The sequence below is a fragment of the Ursus americanus genome, chromosome 17, assembly GCF_024610735.1.
Source record: "Ursus americanus isolate L20-20 chromosome 17, mUrsAme1.1.p, whole genome shotgun sequence".
Taxonomy (NCBI): Eukaryota; Metazoa; Chordata; class Mammalia; order Carnivora; family Ursidae; genus Ursus; species Ursus americanus.
The window spans coordinates 29,542,900-29,566,626 of record NC_142143.1 but is presented as its reverse complement, the minus strand read 5'-3'; positions in this window follow the sequence as shown (position 1 = coordinate 29,566,626).

Here is a 23,727-nt window from a genome sequence, read left to right as displayed (position 1 = left end):
ACGACTTCTCTTTTTCTACAAAAACAAGACCCTGCTACTCACATGCCCTCTGCAATATCACCCAAGCTACTTTCCCAGCTTTTATCTTCCAAGCTGGCCCTCTCAATCTTCCCCAAATACACCCATGTTTTTACTATGTTTATCTTTTTGTCTGATATGATTTTCCCATGAATCTCCCCCAGTCAAAAATTCTACCTGTCCTTTAAAAGACAACTCAAATGCTGTCCCCTCCATGAGGTCTAATTCTGATATCAAAATATGTGTTCTGCTGGGGCACCTGTGGCTCAGTCAGTTAAGTGTCTGACTCTTGATTTCGGCTCAGGTCATGATCTCAAAGTCGTCAGATCGAGCCCCATGTCAGGCTCTGCACTCCGCATGGAGCCTGCTTAAGATTTTCTCTCTCTCTCCTTCTTTGCCCTCCCCCTGTGTCTCTGTCTCTCTCTCAAAACTCTCAAAAAAAAATTAAAAAAAATATATATATATATTCTGCTTTTGAATCCCAACCTCACTTCCTAAATATCTATATTATGGGATTTATCCTATTGCACTTTATACTATGCTCACAAACATCTTTGTTTTATCATAAGTAGAGGACCGCAAACTGTAACTTTTTATTGACCTTTAAAACCTAGTATTTTTTGCTTATTTGAGCTGGATTGGTTTTAAGAACATGTCCCTCAAAGAGTAGCATTTATCTATTAGACTACAAATTCAACAAGAGCAATCATTTTTGTCCATTTTAATCAATGATCAATCCTGAGTACCTGGAACTGTGCTTAAAATAGAGTGACTGCCCAAAAACTATCTATCGCTTGACTACAATCCAAGATTACCCTTTGAACCAAGAAAAAAATCCCATATAATCCAATTTTTTAAAAGTTATGCCAGTTAGAACTGTCTAAGCTCTGCAAAGTCTCATCATCCCCTACCAGGGACATCATCTCATGTATGATTGACAGGACATGGGTACCAGGTGCCCATCCAGAGGGAGCACGCAAAGAAGAAAGCCTGGCCCACAGTGCCCTTGGGGGCCCTTGACCAAACAGTTTTCTTTACAGCTGCCTGATCAGCTCCAATTGCCCAATAGGCACCTTTCTATCTGGCTTAGACACCAGGTCTGCAATTTGGCAGGAGCATAAATTAAAACCCAAGAGAACAATCACAGGAACGCTGGCCTCTGAAGTCAAGGCCAGCCAGCAGTGTGATTCAGGCCCTGATGTCGCCTCCCTCCGCTCCAGTCAGAATCCTGAGAGGAATCACTTGCCAGCCCGGAGTCAGAAAAACACGGCTCAGATGCTGGCCAGGATCCCTAGGCAGGCCATGGGCTCCATTTTGCTACTCTGACAAAGCCTTGAGCTGTGCCTGTGGATGGAGCCTGTTGGCTCCCTGTTGCGGTGGCTGGAGAGGAAAGAGGGAGTGCCAAGAGCAAACCCTTCAACACCAGGCCGCCTGGCTTCTGAGCGCTGGCTCCCCCACTGTCTAGCAGGGCAGCCATGGGCCTAGTATGAGCCTGCCTAGAATGAGGCTGCAGATTCCTTATCTCGAACATGATGCCTACCTTACAGCATTGCTGGAAGAATGAATGGTAATACATGTCAAGCGCCAGTCTCCTGGCACTTGCTGTTGGTGTTATTACTATTATTAGATAAGAGAATCAAAGAACATAACCACAGAGATTAAGCCAGCATTCCTAACACAGTCCTAAGAATTCAGCTTTACTCATTCTCTAGAATATGTGTCATTTGTCTCTCTCAGAATGACAGATTTCTAAGAAAGTAATCAAGTGTCAAGACCAAGCATTCTAAAACGCACTAACAGCGAAAACTTTCAAATGAATTTCAGGAGCTTACCTATGGCAGAAAGTTCATTGGCTTACCCTCATTGTCCCTTATCCTCTGAACCTCAAGACGCTTAATGAATGGTCCCCGTGAGGTCCCTGTGCCTCTAAATTCTACCTTCCCCTGCCCACCCCCCCCCAACTCCCTGTGGGGCGTTGTGGATGATGTAGTCACCTGCTGAATTGTCTGATTTTCTTCTGAGCTTCTTGTCTGATTCTATGATACCAAGACTGACACTAATTCTGGAATATTCTCCCATTGACTCTGGAAGACAACATCTTAGCTTTCCAACTCCTTTGGCCTAAAGGCTGATGGAGCTGGTCTCCGGAACCTAAAACTGAAATGGGGGAGCTGACTGACAACACCCCCCCTCCCCGGCCATATCCTATAGCATTCCCCTTATTTTGTTCATTCCCAGCTTTTATGGAAGTTCCTCAAAATTGCCTCAAAGTTGCAATCAGTCATTTCGTCTCCTCCTAGCCACAACCTGCCAGGGGGCACATCATTTCTCATCTGTTTATTGCAAGCACGTCTTAACTCCTGAATCTAGCTCAGGCCAACTCCGCTTCGACCCCCTTCCTCTCTAATAGCTCTTCTTAGCAGAATGATTGTTCTGGACACCAGCTCTTCCTAAATCATTACATTACTTACAAGCAATTAATGGCTCCTGTTGCCACATAGAATTCAAACTCCTATGACCAGTAAACGAAGCTCTCTGGGAGCCCATCCTCGGCGTCCTCATCTCCTGCCACAGGCTCGCCGTGTCCTAAGCTCACTATCAAACCCCAAACCCACCGTGCTGCTTCCTGTCTTCATGCCTCTTACCTGAAGGCCTCTGTCTGGAAAAGGAACACCCTTCCTCACCTACTTTCCAGCCTGGAAAGCTCTGACTCCTCCTTCAAGAATCTTCTCAAGCCTGATCTCATCAGCTAGAGATGCCATCTTCCTCCTTTCTGCTTCTACTCTTCCTCATTCTCTTACTTGTGCTATTGTATCTGTCTCACTGAATGGGTTTTATTGGTTTTTGCCTCAACTCCTAGCCTATGAGCTCTTTGGTAAGAACCATGTCTCATTTATTTTTGGCTTCTTAGTGCCACATAAAATGCCCAGCACATAGTAGGTGCTCTATGAACACTTATTGTGTCAACCTTGTCTGATTCTTTTAGGGAACACGTGTCTGTCCTAAGGTGACATCAGCTTGAAAAGACCAATATTGAAAGACTTCTTCCTACATTAATTGGTTGGAGTATCATTTCATATTCCAGGAACATCTGAAATATCTTTTCTTTCTTTTTTTTTTAATATTTTTTCTTAGAAAGTCATCTCATTTTGCCAGTTTGAACAAGCCTGGAAACTTTGGTGTTTGTTTTGAAACTGGAAAGTGCTTCAAGAGGCACTTTGTGCACTTGGACAAGGTTGAGAAGAGACCCACAGAGATGATTAAAGGCTGGAAAACAGACTAAGAGAACTGGAAGGGAAAGCTAAAGGCAATTTAGTAATCGACGTCATGCGTGTGAAAGGCTGTTATTACCAAGGAGGGTGACGAGCCCATGGTGTCCATACCCTTGAAGGGGAAAGCAACAGGAAATGAGCTGAGCTGCAGCACAGAAGGCTTGGGTTAGATAGGGAGGAACATTCTGGAAGAAAACATGCTCAACACTGAAGGATCCAACAGAAATGGCACCTTAGTCTTTCCTTCCCTAGACGTAAGGAAACATAAGAAATGTTTTCAACAGTCTGGAATGCTCCACATGCAACACTACCTAAATGCAGGGATAGAATTATAGTTGACCCCAGAACAGCAGCTGGGGCACTGACATAGCCATGCAGTTGCAAATCCACACATAACTTTTGATTCTGACAAAAACTTAACTACTAATAACCCACTGTTGACTGGCAGCCTTACTGATAACATACACATGCGTGGCAGTTTATATGTATTATATACTGTAGTCTTACAATAAAGTAAGCGAGAGAAAAGAAACTGTTAAGAAGGAAACCATAAGGAAAAGAAAATCCATTTCTGGTACTGCACTGTATTTATCAAAATAAATCCATGTATAAGTGGACCTGGGCAGTTCAAACCCATGTTGTTCAACCAAGTACAGTTTTAAGGGACAGTGTCCATATATCACATAGATTTTGGGGACCCAGAGCACACTCAGTCTGACAGAATCCTTCCAACTTTAAAATTTTGGAGAATGTATCTCAGAGGAACTGAACTTAACTGTCACATTTCTTTCACTAAGCATTTACCAAGCCCCTTCTCCAGGCCCGCCCGTGTGAGGTCCCATCACAATGACTAAGGCACAGTTTATTCCGATAGAGGAGAGGGCTGATTGTCTCACATCCCTGACCAGACTATCAGGCCTCAGCTCTGAGCATTCAGTCTGTCTCACGCCCACATGTGCACACACACACAGCACACAGCAACCACAAAAGCTCCTTGCACTTCCTCCGAGCGCTACCTGCCTCGGCTGCTCTAACCTCCAAGTCTTTGCGTGTGCTATTTCCTCACCCCACTTCCTTACCCAGACAACCCCTTCCTGTCCTTCAGGACATAGTTCGGGTGTTAATGTTTTGTCAAACCTGCTACTCCGGTCGCACCCACTCTAGACCATGATACCCTTTCACGATTTCTGGCTACAAGCATTAAAAACTGACTCAAAGAATCTCTATAACAAAAAAGAACTTTTTGGAGGCATATCAGGGCTCAACAGTAGTTGGAGAAACAGGGAATTAAAGGCAAGGAGCAGAGGGTACTTTTGCCTCATAGCCAAGAGTCAGAGAAAATACGCCCTCCGTCCGAGTGTCGAAGTCTCAGAAGAGGTTCTGATTGGCCAACCTTAGATTCATGACTGGCCTGACCCCCCTGTGGCTACATGAGAAATTATCTTCCTACTAATACACAATGGAGGAAAGATAATTCCTCCCACCCAAAGAAATTGGAATTTGGGGAAGAGGAAAAATGTATGCTGACCACCTTTCTCTCACACCCATCTCTCTGCAGTTCAGTCTTTTGCTTTCCTGCTTGTGTTCTTAGCAAGACTGTGTATTTTCATCCCTACATTATACACTGTTGGGTACAGAGTCCGTGATCAATAACCTCTTAGAGACCATCTCCTGATCCATATTTGTTGATAATATGTGAAAGTCAAGACAGTACTCATCTCTGTGCCTGCCAACTCCACGCTCAGTACTTTTTAACATTAGCAGAGATGATGTGGTCACCTTTAACCCAGCCATTAGTTTCTTAACCTAAAGAGCATATTGTTTGTTTTCTTAATAAATTGGGATTGCTATAGTAAGTCTTGGTTATGGCTGACCAAAAAAAGTCTCAGAATAGTCACGGAATTGAAGCCCAAAGAGAGTTTTAAGCATCCTTTTCTCTTTGAGTCAAACTAGGCATCCAACCAACTTTGCAGACAATGCTAAACCCAGACTTTCATTCTTCCCTAGAGGAAAATAAAGTAATAAGAAAAATAATACCATAAGGTTGAAAATAAGTTTTAAACATAATAAGTGATGATATTAAAATGGTGCATGAGTCTTTCCACAGTCACCATGAGGCAGGTAAGAGTGACAGGCTTGGTGAATCCATTTCATTACCACCAGTATTCATTAAAAATGTCTATGTCCATTCAAGCCTATGACTTTGCATGGTTTGTTTAATCCAATTTAAATTTCATTCTGAATCATACTTGGCCCTGTACAGAGTATTGCTTTCAGTGAGATGAATAAATAGACACCTTGTTCAAAAGAAAACAGTCTTTGGGAATTCATTGGCAGCATTTCAAAAGTCCGGGACTTAGATCTTACAGATGACTAAGAGGTAAATTGATCTTTCCTTGGAGAAATTAGCTTTGGATTCCAAACTTATACATCTATATATAAATAGGCTCAGAAATCAGACTCTGGGTCCTTCTTCAATAAATATTTAACATGAGGCTTTCATATTATCCACATTTTCTTTTTTTTTTTTTAAGATTTTATTTATTTCTTTGAATGACAGAGAGAGAGAGAAAGCAGAGGAATGGGGGAGGTACAGAGGGAGAGAGAGAAGCAGTCTCCCCAGGACCCTGGGATCATGACCTGAGCCAAAGGCAGACACAATAGACTGAACCACCCAGGCGCCCCTCTCCACATTTTCTATATCACTAAAAAAGACAAGCCATATAACAAGAATTCTGCATATTCGATTGGCTGGATTGCATTGGGTATCTGGGAAAATAATGTTTGCTTGTATTAAGTAGTAAGATATTAGCAAGAGTGTTACACAGATTCCATTTTTGAAGGTCTTGTGAAATTAAATATATTTTAAATTCAAATTTAAGATCAAAGTAGTATGTGGTAGAAATCTGTGCGTGTTTATACCATGATTGCCCCCTTTCCATCTCACAGAATTCCACTTAAAAATCATTAAAAAGGCATGTTCCGTTAGGACTCATTGGTCAAAATCTGGATTTACAGGTTAGCTGCCCTCTGGATGTGAAGGACTTGAAAGAAACTATCACCTACCCTAAAAGTATCTGGAAGCTGCTTTTGCTGATGGCAATCTATGACGGTGGACCAGTGTGGTAACACGGGATTGTTTTTACTGCAGCTGCGGATTACCTGTGGTTTCAACGAACTACTGTGTATGCTTTGTTTACTTCATCCCTTCTTCCTGTTGGAGAAACAGCTGGAGAACAGACATCCTGCTGTTCAGAGCCTCAGGCCTTGGAATATTAACAGGAAGCCACAATAAGCATCTTCATTACTTCACCTGTGGCATAAATGGCAGAGAGAATGGAGCCCATCAGGAGGAACTGATTTAAAACAGAATGAAGCAGTTTGTGGACCATATGTCCCAACATCCAAGCAACGGCCACTGGCCGAATAAATTGGCTTCCTCCACGTAGAGTTCAACCAGGGGGAAGAGAAAAAGTCAGTTTCCTATAGAAGGAAATAAAGGCAGGCCTCGACAGCCTGTGGCAATAAATGGAATAAAATATTTGGTGCATTAGACCAAGAAGTTGTATCACATAATTTCTGGCAGTTGCTTTTAGCTTTTAACAAAAGATGTGGGAGTCGATGGTAGGGGTATGTGGATGACAGGGAGGAAACAAACAGCCTCACGAGGTACTTTCATGTGTTTTCCATCATGTATAATTACTCATCCTAAGGCAAAATGGATATTGCATAAGCATTATTCCAAATATCTTCCCAGGTTACTTGGGGGAGGGGAGGGGAGAAGGAGGGATGAGATGCAGAATGGACAAGTGAACATAAAGCATCAATGTCCTTGTTCCCCAAACGAAGAAACCAGGACAGAGAGGTTATATGATAGAAGATTCTTTATGTAATGTCTACATCATAACAGGTCAGAAATATACCTGGAGGTAGAATTGCCCGATACAGATCTATCTTCCCTTCTTGGAAATTGAGGCAATAAAAAATTATTCTAGAAAAAAGAGTTTTCCCTTTAAACATTAAAAAAATGAGCTACTGAACAGGACAAAAGAGGGATAATAATCTTGACGTTTATTGGTGAGCACACACTGAAATCCTCAGCCTACCGTACCTAGTAAACACGTCTACCTGTGGGGTTTTGACCTCCTTAGAGCCTTCCCAGGCATTCATTCTGCCAGCTTTGCTAAACTGCACTTAAGGAAGGGAATGAATGCAGCAGCACAAACACAGAAAGCAGTCCTCAGAACCAGGATTCTAAAAATCCGCCATACCACGTAACCACTCTGATCCCGTGAACCAGACTGGTGGGTCACATCCCAGCTCCCCCAGTTTTGATTCTGTAAACTTGGATAAGTTGCTGTAGGTTCCTGAATATAAGGAAATCCTCCATTTTCAAAAGAAGGTTGAAAACTTTTCCTACAGACTAAAGTTATGTAAGTTTTAGGAATATAGATAAAATAACCAAGTGTCTATTTACATTTCACTTATTAATGTAGCCATAGTCATACATAAAATCATGGAAACATCAACTTAGAAATATTTGGGGGGGGGTTGCACCCACGTGGTACAGTCCATTAAACGTCCAACTCTTGGTTTCAGCTCAGGTTGTGTTCTGAGGGTCATGAGATCAAGCCCCACATCGGACTGCACCCTCAAAGAGGAGTCTACCAAAGTTTCTCTCTCCTTCTCCCTCTGCCCTTCCTCTCCCCACATGCTTGCTCTCTCTCTCAAAAAAATAAATAAATCTTTTTTTAAAAAAAAGAAATATTCTTTTTTCACTCTCACATCTCACAAAATTGTTTTCTTCATATTCTCGATACGCAGCATTGACATCAGCGTCACCTGACATTGTCTTCACGGTACATCACCTTCGTTTCCGGATGGGTTGTTTGATCGTGTCATCAGACACTGTTGCCCAAACCACAATCACCCATTCACATAACATGAAAACAACTGCTTTGTTCATTCATCTTGTAGGTGAACATTTGTGCTGTTGTGTTCATTTAATGTAATATAATAACTAATATCTTGCTTTTAAAAGGCCTCTTTTTAAAGGTGGTTGATGATGACATCCAAGCTTTGCAGTTGTGAAGTCACCACTCCACCCCGCCCTTCACAAGAATAATGAATGAATCTTTGTCATATCTTTTTGCCTCCCTTTTTAGGCATTCTGCAGGTGACTTCAACAGCTTTAGATACCAGAATTTTCTGAGGTCATCTCTGGCTTCTGTGGCTTTAAACAAGTTGAAGAAGTGCACAGAATCCAAGAGACATTATAAGGACTGAACTAAAGGTGATTCCCCTCCTTTCTGAGAGGGTCTTATATTTTAGCACATAAAGGACTTAATTTCTCTAAGCACCTGTTTCCTGCATTGTGGAACAGAGCTCGTAATAATAGTGTGTTGCGCACAGAATAGTGGTGAGGATGAAACAAAGCCATGTGCTCCCATGACATTAGCACGGTGCTGCGGACCTGCAAAGTCACACTATCCATTGCTCCCGCCCCCGTCTGGGGATCTACAAAGAAAAATGCAAAACTTAAAGAGTTACATCCAAGAAACGCCACAGAGATCCAAGATGAAGCAGATGAAGTTAAAAGAACTTGGATTATTGGTCCAAAGGGCAAGAAAAAGAGTAATGTACCAAATTGCTAGCATGGAAAGGACTGTTTAAGAAGTATTTCTGCTCTTCTTTCTTACTCGGCGAGATGGTCATGGTATATGCATCCGAATTACAGCATAAAGGACTCGTGGTGTATAGAAGGAAGATCTTCCAGTTAGTGAAAATTGTGAAAAAGTTGAATCATTTTCTATGAGAGGTTATGAAGGATTTTAAAAACCAGGCATCCTTTTGGTATAGCTCAGTCTGAACGCAGTGTTATTGAAGAATAATATTTCAAGGCGCCAACGAGCCCCGTTTCTGCACATCGAGGTGAGTGGTATGAAAGGAAAGCTAGGAGGGCAACACCAGCCATAGAGCATGCAAGCCAGGGCAGGCAGGAGTGCAGACGAAACGGATGCCATTTTCTTGATAACTACCTTGGGGAGCAAGGAAATTTATTTTTTTAATTTCCCTCATCAGGAGATTTATTTCCTTCCATAGACTGCTATTACTATATTAAAAAGCATAAACCTTGGAACTGCCCGGCCCTGAGTTCAAACCTCAACTTTTCTTCTTACTGTGTAACTTCGAACAAGCTTCTTAAACCCTCGGATACTATGCTTCATTATCTGTAAACAGTGCATAAAAACATTAACAGGAACACTGTTAGCTCAGTTGGTTGGAAGTCGGACTCTTGATTTCACAGGAGGTCATGATCTCAGGGTTGTGAGATCAAGTCCCATGTTGGGCTCCATGCTGGGCATGGAGCCTACTTGAGATTCTCTCTCTCCCTCGCCCTGTGTCCCCCTCTCTGCTTGTGCTCTCTCATGTTCTCTCTCTCCCTCTCAAACCAAAACTAAACATCAATATTAAAGGGCTTTAGTGGGAATTCAATGAGCTATTTGTGAGATGCTAACCTCAGTATCTGGCATACTGTATGCCATGTTGCTTTTCTTCTCCCCCAGATTGGGCTTCTGACTATACTCCAGGTGTCAGAGCTGAAGTCATCATACCTTTGTCAGCTGAGACCCTTACAACTGGGGGAGACGTGCCCCTAGATACATAACAAAACGACATCATGGCATGGTTTAGAGTTAGGTAACAAATTCCTCAAAGATGGAACTAGACAGGGGTAAAGAAACTTCTGCTCAGTCTGTGGTGTTCTTATAAAGGTTCCCATCCAGCTGCTGTGCTGAGAATGGTTCTGCTGTCTTGACATACTTTTGAAGGAAACCTCATTCTTGATCACAATTCCTTATAGTTGCTACAAATGTCTCCACTGCCTCCTTCCTCTGCATTCAGGTATGAATAGTCCGGAATGGTTTTAAACACTCTAGCAAGGTAGACAAATTAGGACAGGGCTTAGCTGACATAACAACAACAACAACAACAAAAACGCTCAAATACAATAACTTAAATAAGACAGAGAGAAAGAGAGAGACAAAGAAACAACTTCTTAACTGTAGAGAACAAACTGAAGGTCACTAGAAGGGAAGTGGGTGGGGGGTTGGGGAAATAAGGGATGAGGGTTAAAGAGTACACTTACCATAATGCAAAATAATAGACAGACAGATAGATAAGACAGAAATTATTTCTTTCCCACATAGTAGTTCAGAGACAATTGGTGTAGGGCTTAAAGGACAGCTTTGCCATCCTCAAGACACAGCTTCCTTCTCTGGGTCCTATGCAACTTCCATGCAGTGAGAAGGGCACATCAGGGAGCACACCACATACCTTTCTAATTGCACAACCTATAAGTCACACATACTTCAGATAACAACACTTTGACCAAAATTTAGTCCCATGGCCACACCAGCTACAAAGGAGACTGGGAAATGCAGGTTCATGTTGGGAAACCATGTGCCCAGGAAAAGCACAAGAAGAGAGGGATGATGAATATGGGAGCAGGACCATGAGCAATGTGTGTTCCATAAAATTAAGGAGGGAAAGTCATCTGGATAATTTAACTCTTTATTAGAAGACCATCTGAATTTTTGAAAGTACAATTTACCTTTTAACCTGAAACTCGGTGTACTAGTTAGTGATGAATAAAATGCAATGAGTAAAGACCCTAGCAACATAAATTGAGGCAGTAAGTATAAACCTTTTTGTTTATATAACAGAAACTTGAGTCATCGAGTCTTCCTGAGGCCAAAGTACATCTGGGAAAATCTGAATATGCTGACCCAGAAAAGAGTTGGAGAAAAAAGCTGTGTTGGAACAAGGACAGTACTTAGTCTCAATCTTTTAAAAATTCAAAAGTTATGGGGAGGGCCCCCTGAACAAGCCTGGGCTAGTCTAGAGAACTCCGAAAGAAGAAAGAGCCCCACTCTGACGCAGAGTTTATGGTTTATGAAACACCAGGTCAGATGAAGTGACAACACCCCCCCTTTGACTGTGAGAAAATATCTCTTGGGCCAAAGAACAGTAATTCTTATTTGCAGTCAAGAATGGGTTTACCAGATGCCGTTTTGCACAATCGTATGGAAAGCTTTTCCAGACTGCTCGAGAGACTTGAACATGCCACTTTATTCCATTGTCTGAGCTTCACATTTATTTTACTCCCGTGGAAAATCCAGAACATTTTATCGTTAAGTGATTGTTGATTAAATTTTTTAAGAGTGCGTCCTAATCACATGAATGTTTTCGTTAACAGTTGGTTCTCTTCTCTGCCTGTTCATTTGGGAAGAACCTCCATGGTTTGCAAAGGGGGAGTTTTCCTCCAATTTTTTCCAAGAACAAGAGAATACAGAGGAACTTTTAGATCCTTCAAGAATAAAAAGAAAACCTCCAACACACAAGCAAACTGAAGATCAGTCCCAATCACTTGTTTAAAATCAATATAACTAAGAGGAAGTATATCCCTTGAACTGCTCAATGGAGGAACTAGGGAAGTTGCTATAAAATTAAAACAAATAATCATTATCAGTTTTGAAAATTCTTTGGGAAAAAAAATCATTTTCTGATGGAGAAAATCCTGGTCTAAGAAGCCAGAAAATTCAATTGGGATCCCAGTCCAGCCAGTAGTTAACTGTGAACTTGGGTAAATCCCATAATGTCTTTGGACTTCAAATTTCTCATTTGTAAAATCAGGAAGTTGAAAGACATTTTTAAGGTCTTTTCTAATTTGACTAGTCCATGAGTTTATGAAACTGCTAGTTACTAAATTTTTTAAAAATTCCAACATCACAAATGTCACAGAATCATTTTTTTTTCTATTTCACACACAGATTTAGTGAATGATAAATCCCCCCAGCAATTGGGGGAAATCCAGATTCTGAACACATCTTGTAAACCTAAAATTAAAAAGAAAAAAAATTAAAAGAAGAACTGAACTGTCTTTTAAAGAGCTCTCTAGCTGTTAGAGATGCATGTGTCACTTTATTGACTCTTTGTGCCAAAAGGGTATTTGGATAAGGTGGCTGTTCCCTCCAAACTTGATTATTTGTGATTCATATCCTGCTGCCCGTAAAATGTTTATAGCAGGTGAGCTCCCCATGAACATTAGTTTCAAAGGATTAAAGCTAATTATGGCATTGGTCTTGATTACACTTACGCTACCTTAAACTTGCCCTGGAATGACATTACAGTGAACCCCTGACTCCAGTCTCATCTCCTCCAGCACCAGTCCATCCATCCTCCACACTGCCTCCCGGGGTTCTTCCTAAACCACAGGCAGCTCCACAAGCTCCACGGCGTGCTCACAAGCTATGCCACCATTACTTCACTCCTCCCTGGCTTTGCAAGGGCTGCATCCGATACCTAAAGTATTTGTCCCAAGGCCTCTTCATGGCTGTAAGGCAACATTAGTGCTAATTCTCAGTAGATTTGCCCTGTAAGCAGATGCAGTGCCAGAGGCCAGACTCAGAAAGTAGAAGGGAATTTTGTGCAAAGGGAAAGGAACCACCTTCTCTGCAGGGGGAGCAGACCTGTCTTCGCGTGTGTGCTGGATTTCAGGGCAAATACTACACAGATGGCCAGGACTTCACTTTTCCATTCCTCCCTCCCCGTTCCCTGATTGCCTGCCTTGCAAATCCTGACCATCTTTAAGAATTGACTAAAATCTCGCCTTCTTTGAGAAGCCCTCACTGTCTTCTCCACCTCCTGCACAATGACAGAAGTTTTCTCCTCTGTGAGCCCACAGTAGCTCATGCCTATCTCTAATGCACCCAATTCTGTTGTCGCCAAATCCTCATCACATCCCTTAATGTCCACCTATTAGGACCATTGGTTTGCTTGCTGTTTCTCTGCAATAAATCATAATCTCCTTACGGGTAAAAAAGTCATAGTTGTCTCTACTGGGATTGCCTAGGACAAGGTCTGTTCACTTTGAGTACTTAGTAAATGCCTGCTTAAAGGAAAGTTTGCCTTATGAGTGTTCAGGCACTGATAGCATTTAAAATCCATATCACCAAACAGCTCGAGAGTAACATCAGGTGTTGGCTCACGTCCTAAATCCATCTCTTATACACAGCCATTCTCCTTCTCAAAGAAAGAAAGTGGATTAATAATTTATATCACTTCTTTTTGAATTGGGATGGATGTCTCCTTTTCTATTAAAAATTTCAGAAGTACGAAATATAAAATAACATTCAAATATTGTTTCGTATTCTTTTTCTGTTAACTTTCCCACTTTCACAACCTCAAAAAACTCAAATCTTTTCCCCCCAAAATGTAAATCAGCCAAATTCTAAAATGAAGAACTGATCCCTATTGACTAAGAAACATTTAGTCCTTTGCACAGGAATGGAAATTCCCTGCTTCCAAAGAGAAGCAATCTAAATGGACACAGATCGTCCGCTCTCCCAGGAACAAAGGCATCCACCAAATCTGCTACACAGTGAGGCTTAACTCGGCGTTTCTCAACTGTGACACCGATGACGCTTTGGGCCAGGTAATTCTTAATCTGGGAAGTCATCCCGTGCATTAAGGGCTGTTTAGCAGTCTCCTGGCCTCTACCTACTTGGTGCTAGTGGCAGCCTCCCAGTTGTGACATCCAAAAATGTCTCTAGACATTGCTAAATACCCTTGGGGGCAAAATTGCCTCCGATTGAGAAACACCACTCTTCATATCCTTAGATAGCAGGTATATCTTTAGATAGGCTTCAGAGCCTGGCATGTGAGGACAAACACCAGCCCCACCACTTAGGAGCCACGTGACCTTGAGCAAGTTACTTAATCCCTCCAAGCTTTAGTTCCTTCATGTGTAAAATGGTGCTGGGAAAACACATTTTTACAGTCCTTGTGAAGACTAAATGGGAAAATGTACTTCATGCTTATCATCGTACCTGGTATATTGCAAGCTCATAATAGCTAATAGTTATTATTGTTACTTGTTAGCATATGTTACATGTCAATTTTGCTCTAATGAAAATACCATGAAATATGAATACAATTTGAGTTTTTGAAAGTTCAGAACTAATTCAAAATTTCAGTCCTCTTTAGGGTTTTCACTGTGAACATCAACGGCTAGGGCCATATAGTTAAGGAAAGCATGCAAAAGTTCCAGGCAGGAGAATTAAAGGGGAAGCACATTGTTCTTTTCTAGGAAAGACTCTAGATGTCATCCAATATCTGTTCCCTCTTCTTCTCCAATGATAAGAATTTCAAACCCCAGGCCCCTTTCCAGGTAGGGAGGGACATATGACAGTGTTCTGGTCAATGAAATATAAACAGAACTTGTAGGTACAACCTCTGAGATGTGTATTTAAAAGAAGAGGATCTGTTCCTTCTTCCCCATTATCCATCTTGTTGCTTGGAATATGGATACAACGGTGGGAGCACCAGTGAGGACTACGTCAGGAAAAACTACACCCAAGAGACAGTGAAATGGAACATTGAAGCAAGGGGGGGCCATAGATATCTCTGGTATAGCACCGCCATAACAGCTCTGAACTGCCTACATCTTGACTTGAAGGAGAAAGAGAGAAAAAAAACCTCTCTTGCTTAAGCCACTATTGTGTCGAATCTCTATTAGTCACAGCCACACATATCTAATGATTTGCATTAGCTTAAAATTGTGATACCAAGTGTTAAGCATATAGACACTGGATACCAGCAACCCAGCCCAACCTACCCAGCCAACCCAACTGTAGCCATAGGCCACATGGCTGAAAATTCAAAATGTTGGTTCTTATCCCCTTCAGTAAATAATCACGAATGAGATTAGCTCCAACCTAGAATTAAGCAGTTGCAGAAATGGGAGTGAATTCAGTCTTGCCTATGGTTTGCCATCTAAGTTACTGGAAAAGCCTATTAAATTTGAAGCCATTAAAGAATGAAAAAAGATAACCACTTCTGTATCCAAACCGAACCCTTTTAAAAGCAAATGGTAGGCTTAGAAGGAGATAAATCCTGTTTTCAGCATCTATCACATGAGAATTTTCCACAAGACAATGCGAGCCAGCCTAGCAACAAAGATCATATTCAAGGTGTTGCCTTCCCATCCAAGCCCCTGTTCGAGGTAATCCTGAAGGATAGTGTTATAGGCTGACTGTATTCCCCAAAATGTATATGTTGAGGTCCTAATGCCTGGTACCTCAGAATGCAACTGAATTTGGAGATAGGGTATTTAAAGAAGTAATTAAACGAAAATAAAGTCATTGGTGTGAGCCCTAACCCAATGTGACTGATAGTCTCATAAGAAGAAAAGATGAGGGTACAAGCAGGCACAGAGGGAAGATGGTGTGAGGACCAGGGCCTCCTGTGTAGATGGCCCATCTACAAGCCAATGAGAGAGGCCTTGGAAGGAATCAACCTTGCTGACACCTTGATCTTGGACTTCTAGACTCCAGAACTGTGAGAAAACAAATTTCTGTTGTTTAAGCCACCCCATCTGTGAGACTTCGCTATAGAAGCCCTAAGAAACCAATTCAGGTGAGCAAAGCACAACAATCAATAAGTAAAAGATAAAGCTTCTAGATTCAAAAACCATGTGTAAATGAGTTTCTGGGCTTTGCTTACTCAAGGGACTACTAACCAGAAACAAACAGACCAGACGCTAACTAATTTTGTGAGGGAATTGTATTGCCAAAGAAACCACAGGCCTGGCCTGACAAACCTTGTGATCATTCAAGCCTCAGGCAACCCCTGGAACCCAGACCCCCCACTAGCTGGAAGGAGGCCGAGAATGAGGGCAAACGGTCCAAGGTCTGCTTCAGATGTGGTCGCGAGGATAATGCATGAAGAGGGGTCCTTCCAGAGAGTCGGAACCAAGAGATGCCAGATGCAAAGACTTCATTCTCCTCACTTCTTCCCCAGTCTGGTCCAGCAGCTGGAACTGCATTCCCTCCTTTTCCAAATAGGAGTTTTTGCTACAGTGATTATGTGACTGCTCTGCTGAAGACTATTGGGTGAAAGTTGTGGACCTAAAAGAAACATTGTTCTGACCTCATAGAAGGGACCAATCATCACCCAGAGATGCTGAACCTTGAGTTTATTGCAATCACTGCATTGGATTTTGAACCGAATCCCTCGAGAGAGGGAGTGAGTGTATTGTGAGTGCGAGAAGGAGATGCACGTAGGTGTTTAAGTCTCCACCTGGACAGGCCATGGTAGAAATTGTTGAACATCTCTAAGTTTGTTCTCCACCTCTTCCTCATTATTAGAAGTCCAAAATTTTAGCTGGGTACGCACAACTAGGTATGATTGTGTGATTAAGTTGTGACCAATATGCTGTAAGCAGAGATGATGTATATAACTTTTGAGATGTGTCCTTAAAGGTAAGGAACATCTTTCCTCATTTCTCTGTCCTGTTGATTGGAACTTGAATGTCAGGCCTAGGGCTCCATCCGTGAGGTTGAGGGTCATGTATCCAGTTCACCCACCGTGGTTGGAAGCAACCTGTGTCCCAGATGATTAAGATGCCCCCATTTCAGCCTCTGTAGCTAGACTTTCATATCAGAGAAGAGCAAACCTATGTCTTATTGAAACCATGATATTTGGCGGTTCCTGTTATTCACAATAGAACCTAGAGCCCAACTGATAGACTGTCTTAAGTGTTTCTTTTTTTCTATAGACCTGAAAAAGATAATAAAATAATAAGAATAAAGGCAGAAAACTATCATCTGATTCTTACTTCCGATTCCCCTGACCTTTGAGGAAATGGGTCACTCATATTCTGAATCTGTGCATAGCAAATGAGTCTGAGAAAAGCAAAGGAGAGAAATAGGAAGTTGGGTAAAAAATGAAAGAGAGGTACAGAGGCTGGATGAATGGTTTAGAAGCAGGCCAGCGGGACTCGCCTGCCTGAATGCTGTCCTCACGGTGAGTCCAAAGGAAAGACGCTGAGAAATTCGGACCTGCGTCCTGACCTGGGCTATGCTAATTTTCCCAATCATCCAGGTCCATCTTTATCCATAAATGATTTTAAAGTGAAATGGTGACTTTCATACATTTTTAATTTGGTTCTGAGATAAAGGAAAGAGAAATGGTACCTGGTGTGAAAGGTGCTCATTGGAGCACTCGTGCTCGCCCAGCAGGACCATGGGTCTCACCTACACTATCCCCATTTCTATGAGAATCGTGTTGATAAAACTCCAGCCAATACATTCCATCATTTGGTGAGCCCACTAGCCTGTGCGGTGCTCAGAAACTGTCGTGGGGATAGCACAGCGATTGTTATAGCGAAGAGCAGGTGGCCCCATCCATACTAGACATTCTTAAGCACAGACCCCCTTAGCCAAAGCATTCTGAGAGACGTATTGTTTAGCCCAGCAATTTGAAAATAATCGCTGCATAATCAGTGAGTGCTTGGCTATAAAGTTCTGGAGTTATAGGTAAAGGGACGAGAGTATAAAACCTTTTTAGAGGAAGTTACCTGAATTCAATCAGAAGTGACTGCAATGACCCCAGTGAACCAGCTTCTCATTCTTGCCCACTGCATTCACCACAGTATTTTTGCCCCTAGCAGCAGTGCCGGGGAAGGCCTCATTTAAATCCCTTTTACATTATAATTTTCTGGTAAGTGGGGTAAAGAGCACATGGTCTCAGTCACCTGCTACACATATGACATGGGGTGTAAATTCATTTATTTGAACCTTCATATTAAAGGACTTTCTTGAATTTAAATCATCCGATACCATGTTATGACTTCAATTCAAAACAGACATGCCCTGGAGCGTTAAGAGAGCTTTTCAAAGACAAAGAAGGCTTCTAACCTGCTCACGATTAGCCATTACATGCTACTAGGGGCTGTTTAATTGGGACTGCCACTCTCAATTATGCAGCGACAAGTGAATAGAAGAGTAACCAAAATTAGGGACACATGTTACCCGTTACTTCCATTAGGGATTATAATCAAATCGTATATATTTTGTTTTGATTTTTCTGTCTTCCTAACTCCAAGAAGGTATATAAATGAAAGTAGTGAGGGGAGGGAGATTAAACCTAACTTTTTCCTTCTAAGCGTCAAAGAACCATTGCACTGAAGCCCCTACAAGTCTTCAGCGAGGCTCTTCCAGTGTGACTTCGGCATGTGCCCTGCAGTGGAATTTATCAGAATCCCATCTGCATGCCTCAAAAGTAACCAGCCGAGGCTCTCTGTGATTCAAACACAAGGCCCATGCCTTTTTTCTTCCCTGAGCAATAACAGAGATCATTTAGCCAAGAGACAGAATTTCCCTTTTGTCCACTAAAAAGCAAGAATATTCTTGGGGCGCTTGGGTGGCTCAGTCGTTAAGTGTCGGCCTTCGGCTCAGGTCATGATCCCAGGGTCCTGGCATCGAGCCCCACATCGGGCTCCCTGCTCAGGGGGGAGCCTGTTTCTCCTTCTCCCTCTGCCATTCCCCTCACTTGTGCTCTCTGGCTCTATCAAATAAATAAATAAAATCTTTAAAAAAAAAAAAAAGCAAGAGTATTCAGCTTCTCTGCTGTAATTCACTAGGTTTCTGATTGGCAGTATTTCACTGGGGAGGTGGAAGGGGAGAGGGGGAGGCCTCAGTGACAAAGAGTGAGGAGTATTCCATTCATTGCATTGAGCTGAAGAGATTTTTGGCTTAAATCTGTATTTGGAGCTGGTTAAAAGAGCTATATCCCCCTAGAATGGCACTTTAAATTTTAATTCCCAGGACCAGACAATGTTAAAGTTTATATCTAAGTGTGTATATTTAAATACACATATTTAAATGGACATACACATTTAAATACAAATTATTTTTAAACTTTTGGGTTGTACAAAGCCCTTGATGTAAATTGATCCTGAATGAAAGATAAACTTTAAAGAAAATGTGTACAGGAGTGTGACTTGATTACCATTAAATATTAACCCTGTATCATATTTTATTTGTAGAAAAAAAATAACTACAAGAGTCCAGACATATTTGGAAATTGTCATTTTTTTCCCCTTTAAATATCATCCAGTTCTTTCTAGACTCTATTAAAATAATTATCTTCCTATGGTTGTATTTCTGGTGGTTCCCCCTAAGGGAATTTGTATGACTTTAAAGTGTTCCTTGGAGCATGGAGATTCGATAATGTGCAGCTGATCCAAAAGTTAAATAACTTTCCATGACGGGCCCTTCTTACACTTACTCAGAGTGCTGAGAATTGAGTCTTCCAACTATGAGCACGGCCAAACCAAGAGCACATGCCTTTTTCAAGCACAGAAACAATTATGTAAATCAGCAGTCTGCAAACTTTTTCTGTAAGGGCCAGATAACAAGTATTTTAGGCTTTCCAGGCCCTAAGGTCACTATTACAACTACTACACTCTGATTTTGTACTGCAAGTGGCCATACATGGTGTGTAAACAAATGAATGTGGCTGCATTTTAATAAAACTTTATTCACAAAACTAGAGTGCAGGCTAGATTTGGCCCTTGGGGTCTATCTATAGCTGATTTCTGTTTTAGCTCTAAAACTTTCTCTCCAATCATTTTTAATCTTCCATCTCATCACTCCAGAAAATAAAGAGATTTGGATATTAAGAAATAAGAATTCAGGGAAGCCTGGGTGGCTCAGTTGGTTAAGTGTCCGCCTTCAGCTCAGGTCATGATCCCGGGGTCCTGGGATCGAGTCCTGCATCAGGCTCCTTGCTCAGCTGGGAGCCTGCTTCTTCCTCTACCTGCTGCTCGCGGGCTTGTGTGCTCTCTCTCTCTCTCTTTGACAAATAAATAAATAAAATATTTTTTAAAATAAAATAATAAAATAAATGTAAAAATTAAAAAATTTTTTTTAAAAAAAGAAGAATTCAGAATTGGAGGGAATGATCTAGAATCATTTGAAGAAGCTTGATAAAAATATCGATTGACATGCCTTGCCCCAACGTTGTTAGTAAATCTTATGTGGGTCCAGAAACGTGAATTTTTTAAAGCTCCCCAGTTGATTCTGATTCAAAGTCAGATTTGTGACTTCTTGGTCTAGATAATGGCCCCAGTTTCTCTAATAACTTTCTAATATTAGGACTATCACCTAGTATATTAATCAGGGCAATTAATGCTAGCTGCTACAATTGCAAACCCCAGATCTCAGTGACTTAATCCAATAAGAATTTATTTCTCTCTCCTATCACCATCCTCTCTCCTAGCTCTATGCCATCTGGAACTCTTAGGAAAAAAAGAAAGAAAGAAAGAAATGGAGGAAGCACACCAGCTCTTAGATGTCCACACGAAAGTGACCCACAAAGCACTTCTGCTCACCATTCATAGGCCGGGACTCTTCACAGGGCTCCAGCCTACCTGCAGGGGAGGCCGGGGGAGAAAAAGGAGAGTTAATATTTGGTGAGGCTCACAGCCCTGACACACCTGCCATATTTTTATCTGACTCATCACCTGTAATTCTAGAATTCCACCTGGGTTATCCAGATCATACAGAAAGCACAGATGCTCAAAAAATACTTGCCCATCAATTAAACTCTTAGCAACTCTGGAATAGAAAACATGCAAAATATTATTGACATCTAGCTTTTGGCAAAGGTTTGATTCTTGAAATTCTGGGGTTCATACAAATCAAATTCTTGATTTTTATACATCAAATAAAGTTTTGGGGTTGTCATTTCATTTTTGTTTTTGTTTTTATTAACTAGAAATTCATTGTGTGGAACTAGGACTGTTATGATCTCTGGCTTCTAAATTGGATGCACACAGGTAGGTGTCCTGGCAAAAGAAAACAGCAATTCATGGCTTCATGAATAGTCCTCATATTTGCAGTTAAAAAGGTCGATGTTGGCTCATTTAAGTAATACCATGATAGTCCCTGTCAGAAAGGTCAGAAGTCATGCAGGGATCGCTAGCTTGGTCCCAGTAGCCCAGAGCTGGTTTTCAAGACTAGGGGGAAATATCTGAATGGGAGGTATCTGCTGAAATGTTTAGAGACACAGATATTATTTCAAAAGTTATAGCCGTCTTACAGTGGGGGGAAAAAAAGGCCTTCCCCCTCAAGAAGAAAAAGATAAAGGAATGTTATAGATCTTTAAGCTCTTCTGAGAGAAACAGAGATTTCTACCCAAGTAAAGTAAAATTTCAGCTAAACGCTAGAAAAACTGCCTAAAGATTACAGAAGGCTGTGGCCTTCCCTCCATAGAAACTGAGCTAACACGCGAACCCATCGCCTGAGGAAGGTCTCAGGGTCCAGGGGGAAGAACTAATGAGGTACTTAGGAACATCACAATTTCTGACCCGTGATAACTTAGGGCTTAAATCGTCTACACCCATGATCTGCTCATTCAGACTAAAAAGAAGTGCTAATCAGTAGAAGGTATTGTCCTTCCGTGCATAGTCCTCACGATAAACTGTGGTCTGAAGTATTGCACAAGAATGTTCTTCTCTGATAGACCTACGAGCGATAACAAATAAAGTGGCTGTTTAAACCCTGCCTTTTAACCTTTCATCTCGGGGCCTGTATCTGAATCCCTTGTTTATTAACCTGCTGACTCCCTTACCACAGCTTATCTTTCCGCCGCTCGAGTCGCAGTCTTTCTGAAGGACCGGGCACCTCGCAGGGAGCGCAAGCCCCGGCTGAACCCACAGCTGCTGTTTGGCGGTCCCGCCATCCCCCGAGGCTCCTGGCGGCTGTACGACTACAGATAGGACAAGGCTGTCTGTCATAATTTCAACTGTCGGACTCATTAGCTAAATTCTGAAAAACCCTTCACGATTGTACAAACACATAAAACCCGGCAAATAAACTGCCTTCTAACTCTCACGGGTTCTCTCTGAGCCATTCCCCAGGAAACTGTACGTTACACACAACTGTTAGCGCGCCCTGGCTCGCAGCCAGTGGCGTCCTCTGAATCTGCAGTCCAATACCTTTTAGAGAAAATAAACAAGATTTCTAGAGTATGACGCCGGGAAGGACATCCTTATTTGTATAGGAAGAGTGGAGGTTTTTGTGAGATATTTTTTCCCCTTTGTTTCTTTCTTAGAATATTTACATGCCTGTAAACTCTATCTCACAACTGCAGAAAGATTACATAGAAGTTTCATTTCCCATAGAAAACAAGTCAATAACCTTTCCATTGATAAGGATTTGAAAGTAAGCAATTATCTAATAGAAGTGTTTCAATTAAATTGCTAATTAAGACTAATTTAATATGTAGGAATCAGGAGTTTATCACTCATCTATCGCAATGCCTAGAACAAGTATATCATAATTACATAGTTTGGAGATATAATTTGTTGACTCACATGTATTACAAACAAATGCCCTCTCCCCTGATTATAGGATCAACAGGAAGGTTCTGTGATTTTACCACTTATTGAGGCCATTGGGTCTGTACGTTACTGATACTTAGAGCAGACATGATCTTGAGAGATTATCTAACAGCAGCTTTGCTCTACGAATGAGGGGGAAAAATCTAGGAAAAAGGACGAAATCCAGGCTAGATTTCTTCAGTCTGATTGTACCTGGCCCGCTTCCCTCATCCCCCATTTTCCAGCTACACATCACTAGGAGAGGGTGGATTATCCACGTACACTTTGGGAAACTGGTGACTAGAAAGATGTTTGAATGAAGGGATTCATAAGCACTCCTAAAGAAGCAGGAATTCTTGGCTCCAAAGTGACCCAACTGCTCTTCACAAGAGCTGATTGACAACTTTTTGCTCATCCGTTGAAATGTAGTTATCTTAAAAATAACATTTCCACTTGTCCCTAACTCATTCTTGTTAACAGTGACAAATGACTCATTGAGAAATGACTTTTGGCAGCTCCCAATAGCCTGGTTAATTTCTGTAACTGCCTTTTACCGGGTCAAGGAGCAGCCATGTGTAACCCTTTGGAGCCATTATTGGGTGTAAACTCTGTGACAACTGCTCTCGCTACATCATTCATTTAATTGGCTCAAGTCTAATGCCAGGAAGACCAAAGTTAACATGCTCACAGACAGGATGCCTCATCACAAGCAGGAAAGAGAAATGTCTGCACTTGGCTCCAGGGAGAATCACATCAGAGAACGCATAGCAAGAGGGGAACACATCCGCTACCGACCCTCCAGCTCAATCCCCAGAGCATGACCTACTGACTAGGGAGCCCTCGCACTTTTATTTCTATATACCAAAGCCTGCGTACACAGAATTACACAAAATAGAATCCTTTGAGTCATAAGATTTTGAAACTCCAATGTATTCTTTCATAGTTGAGAAAAGAGATCCAGGAAGTCTAAAGTATCCACTCGAGATCACACAAGTGTTCGACGGCAGAACTCAGACAACCCTCTTCTCCTGACACCTAGTCTAGTGGTTCTCACTATACTGCGGTTCACAGTGATTCTCTACTGTCTCTAACAGGTCTGTGTGTTCAAATAATCTTGTATGATGGCAACATTTAGATTCCTAACTGTATTCTAATCTAATTTTAATCTATGTTTGAAAGTTCTCTTCTCTTTGAACAGTACTGTTGTGG